The 5,140-nt window shown below is 39.5% G+C and overlaps 1 non-coding gene across 1 annotated transcript; it reads left to right on the top strand.

Moving 5' to 3' along the window:
- The first annotated feature begins 432 nt into the window (after window positions 1–432).
- On the top strand, window positions 433–626 carry LOC111622444. The gene has a single exon (XR_002756270.1). It is a non-coding gene; the product is annotated as a U2 spliceosomal RNA (small nuclear RNA).
- The last annotated feature ends 4,514 nt before the right edge of the window (window positions 627–5,140 follow it).

Below are 5,140 nucleotides of genomic sequence, written 5' to 3'. Positions count from 1 at the left end.
CCAGAACATCTTCACTAAAAAAGAATTCCTGACACTCTATCATGGGACAATTGGCTGCATATGGAGAAGCAAAAACACCAGCTACGTACTCAATGAAAACTGAACTTTGCCATTAGGACAACTACCTGCCAGCTACCATGTGAGAGGAAGGAACATTATCAACACCTTAGTCAGCAACTACATGTGTAATCAAAAATAAAAATAACGTCTCATCTGTTTATAATCTGTAAAACTTTGAATAATTCCTATGTATTACCATCCCAATCATGTAACCATTCTAGTGTCTACACTGGTCATAATCACCCTACCTGTACATATGTGTATATACCCTTTTCTTGTTTTCATGGGGATTATGGCCAATTTTCTGTTGGGTAAGTTATTGTACCAATCTATTACTGCATGTCATCCCTCAGCCAGCGAGCTGACATGTAAACAAAGTTAATGTCAATAAACTTTAATTAAAAGTAAAAGTATCTGTACTTATCAGCTTGATATCTGATACGGTTTCAATCTGAGACCTTCGATATTAACCTGATTTTTGGAACTGGGCGAGAAAGGGGGCTTGCTCCCTCCCCGCCACGGGTTGCTCTGGCCTGGCACTTATTGCCAGAGATAGCCCACCCCCTTTGGGGGGAAAATATTAATAAAAAATAGAAAAAAAAAATTTTTTTATACTTCCAGTTAAATCTCCTTCACGGAGGATGTCAGAGGAGCAAATATACATATAGGAAGACAATCTGCAAGCATGGCTGAGCAGGAAAAAGAAATCGGGCGAATTTCAGACAATAAAGGTAAGAAACAATGTGGAAACCGAAAAACCGCCATCGCCGCTTACTTCCGGCTCACTACAATGAAGAGGAGCGGTGTGAAAAATAGCATCATGTGCATTTGGTAGAAATCGCTATTCGCCGATTCGAACAGAATGAAGGGAAATGATATTTGAAATTTTTTCATAGTGTGACTACTGTGGATTACATGCAAGGCCTGCACGTAGGAACACCAGGAGGAAGAGGAAAGGTAAGCCTCACTCTTTATTTTGAAGTAATGAATGAGCGCGAAAATTTTTTAAAATAACGGATCAAATCGAATTTTTTTGCAAATGTTTGCATGGAAAATAATTTAATATCGAATCGGCAATTATTCTACATTAATCACATAAATTTCCAACTTACGAAGCAATCGAAAAACTGTTTAGCATCTGAATGCTATCAGTATCTGCACCACGCAACGCTGTTACGGACTACGGCATATTTTCCTCCTGTGATGAATGGTGATGAACTGGAGTTTTATGACGTTGTCAGGCCTTCCTCATGCAATACCCGATAATTCCTTTAGCTTTTTGCATCGTCATCTATCGTTTCCTGAGTTTCTTTCGTGTGTATTAACGGTTGTTCACTGAATGACGAAACCAAGACACACCACAAGTGTTTTGTATGTCTCCACACTTGTCCCGTCGGCACCTTTGATGTGTTTTTTATCGCTTCTCGGCCTTATGGCCAAGGTCAAGACTTGTTAAGTCTGGTTTAGTTATGGACCTTGTAAGCCCATAGAAGTCGAGAGGAGAAGGGACGTTTGATCCTGTGGCTGTTGGACAAGGTTTTCCTTGTCCATAAACGTCTTGTTGCTGTTTGGATATACTGTATAGAGAGCTGCTTGCCTGATTGTTCCAGTGGATTCCTGCCGTTGCTGTGTTCCAGTGTTTCCTGCCATTCCAGTCGACTTCTTGGTGTCGTTAGGTGTTCCTGGAGGTTCCTGAGCCGTGGGTGCTGCCTTGGGTGCCATCGAAGGAGCTGGTGACTTTGGAGTTTTTTGGTGTCAGCGACTCTTCTGGACTTTGGTTCCTGCTGACTGATTCCAGTTTTTGGACTTTGCTTTTGCTTCGACCTCTGCTCCGGCCTCGGCTTTTCCTGGTTAGAGTTGCCTTGACTCTGCTGGATTGGTGACAGGAAACTGTTCAGGAAGAGGAAGTTATAAGTTGATCAACTGTTGTGAGTATAACTTATTTTTTGTTAAAATGGCGTCAAATGTGGAAAAATATGAGGAACTTACCCTTAAGCTTATGGCTACAGTAGATGTGGAATGGGAAGCTTTATTAATAGCTATGATAGATGAAATGGATGATCCACTGTATTGTGTGGATGTAATAAGTAAGAGAGTTTGTTTGATAACAGTAAAAAATGAGGAAGTAAAATGGAAAATGTTAAATACTATATGGAATGTAATAGTAGTGTGATAACGATAATTCCGATTAAAGGAAAATTTAAACAATTGACGTTGATGCATGTGCCATATGGGATAGGAATGATGAAAGTAAAAGATGCACTTCAGGAGTATGGAAGTGTTAAGAAAGTTGATAGGCGGAAATTTTCACAAAAATTAGATGTGTTTACTGGGACAGTGAAAGTAAATATGGAGATGATTAAAGAAGTACCGAATTATATTACGATTTTGAATAGAAAAATAAGAGTAGAATATCCCGGAGTAAAATGGCTATGTGCAGTTTGTATGCCAGATGCCCATAGGGCAAAAGATTGTCCTCAAGTGACCTGTCATAGATGCGGAAGTAAAGGTCATAGAAAACGGGAATGTGGAAAGAAAAATGTTATAGATGAGGATGAAGAAGAAGAGAGAGAAATTGTAGATAGTGAAGAGAGATTAATACAGTTAGATGAAAAAAAAAGGGAAGATAGGATAGATAGTCTAGAACAAAAAGTGGAAAAAGCAAAGAAAGATTTGGAGGAGATTTGTTCAGAATTGGAGAAAAGTATAGATAAAGAAAAGGAAGAAGATAGAAAAAGGGATAGAGAAAGTAATTCAAGTGATGAATTTGTTAGAAAATCAAAGAGAGTTATGGAAAAGGAAAAAATAAAATCAAGTGGTGTTAATAAGATAAGTGTACAGAAATGGAAAGAGTGGAGGGAGTCGGGTCCGGAGCAGTGGCTGAGGTCTTTTGATCTACGCTGTTCAGGAGTTGTGTACAGAAAGACTGTACAGGAGCTGGTGGATGAGGGCTGGTGCCCTGAGGAATTTTGTTTGTGGAATGCATTTGTACAAGAAAGTAATAAGGAAAAAAAAAATGTATAGGCAGGAATTGGAAAAAAGATTTACAAGATTTAAAAAGGGGACATTTGCTAGTAAAATGTATGCAGGAACAATTGTCAAACCGACTTGAAATTGTTGTAATTATGGCTGAGAAGTGATGTATTGGTTTTATAGTTTTAAGATTTTTGATTGATGTTATTTTGATGTTTCAATTTTATTGATCTGATGTACGCGAATTTTGAGTTATTGTGAACTGTTGTTTAGGTGATTTTGTGATATTAATAAGAAATTAACCTGTGTGTGTTGTTTGTTCTTTACTGATAGCATTTACACGTTTTTTTTGCACGTTGCTTTTGTTTCGTTTTGGTTTTAATGTGATTTTAACGTAGAATTTTGCAAACATTTTGGAAACAATTTGGTTTAATGTTAACTAATAGTTTTAAGATTTGCTTTTTGGTGATTGTTTGTACTAACAATACTGTGGTTATAGTGGGCTTTCAAGATGTAGTTAAGTTTCCCGTTAAGTTTTATGACGATTGCTGCGTCTCTTGAGTCCCCGTGTGCCCATATGTCTGCCACTGTGGGCGGCTTGTTGGGTTGGGGTAAAAGGGCATTAGTGCGAATGTGGGGCCGGGTCAGCTGTGTTTAAGCTGCCCCGGGCTTGCATTCATAAACTTTAAAACCACAGTATCTGCGCCATTTTGGGTAAGTATTTTTCACCTTACATCTATTTAAATGTTCCTATCTACTTCTAACTTCCGTCAAGTGATCTGCCTGCACGGTTGAAATACATCGTGTATTCGCGGATCAACTGACAACACTGTCTCTATCGAGGGGTGAGCAGCCTGCTGCGACCCCCCAACTATTTTTCTCTCCCCCCAAACCCCCCCTAGCCTTTTCTTGGGATCTTCCCCAGAAGGCTTTGTCTTGCTTTCACTTCAACTACCTTTTCCTGCTTCCCTTTCCGATCTTAGCCAGCCGAGACTGTTCGATAATTCATCAAGTGTTAAGCATTAATCTTTAACTTGTGCACTTTCCTGTTATCTCGTGGATTACCAGTGTTAGTGCAGTGTGTGTGCATTCATTCCAGTGATTAGTGGCTAACCGACCATTGGTGTTTTGTCATGGAGAAGGCACAAAACCCCCAGTCTGGTCACCCCGTGGAAGATGGGCTTATGGATATTCCACCGTCTACTTCCCGATCCGATCCGATCCTATCGTGCCTCCTATGGACAATGGCAACAAAACGGCAACAGAAGCTTCATCGTACTATCTGCCGACAGGTGATGAGGAAAATCCCACACAGCAAGAAACTACTGATATGGATCCCTCAACCAAGGACACCAACCAACTAGCCCTAAGTGATGAAGACCTCAGACTAAGATATGCTAGAATGAGAACGATCCGCTTTACGGCTAATGAACCAATGACTATCCCAAATGTAATAGATGCGTGTGAGAAGATCATCGGATCATCAGGAAAAGTCTCACAAGTGTGCTTCAAACCGAAAGGCATAGTGGAGGTTGGCTTTCACACCATCGAAGATAATAAAAAGATGGTAGGACACACTATCCAGGTAGGAGAGTTTTTATACATTTGTGATAGCCTAGACGAGGATACGATCACTGTGACCATAAGAGATGTCCCTCCAGAGGCAGATAAGCTATTAATAGAGAAAATATTAGCCCTATACGGGAAAGTTATTAAAGTTCTAGTTAATACGATCACTCATAATAATTTCAAAGTTAAAACGGGAACTTACCGTGCTATCATTAGAACAAGAAAATTGATACCCAATTTCCTCGAACTATTAGGCAGTGAAATTGAGCTATTTTACGCAGGTATGAAAAAACAATGTAGGAGATGTAGATGTCTGAATCATCTAATTAAGGATTGCGACATTAAACTTTGCCATAGGTGCAAAAGTAATCAACATTTAGTAAAAGACTGCCCACACTGCTACAATTGTATGCAGATCCATAGCAAATCTGAAAGCTGCCCAGAGCCAACTTTTGCGAAATCCTAAAGAGAGGAGTAAGGAAAAGAAATAACGAAAAACGAAGGGAAAAAAGCATAGAAAGAGTTACTAACACAATTG

The sequence above is a fragment of the Centruroides sculpturatus genome, unplaced genomic scaffold, assembly GCF_000671375.1.
Source record: "Centruroides sculpturatus isolate CEXI.00-Female unplaced genomic scaffold, Cexi_2.0 scaffold195, whole genome shotgun sequence".
Lineage (NCBI taxonomy): Eukaryota > Metazoa > Arthropoda > Arachnida > Scorpiones > Buthidae > Centruroides > Centruroides sculpturatus.
The sequence above is the reverse complement of the archived record's forward strand: the minus strand, read 5'-3'. Positions and strand labels throughout refer to the sequence as shown.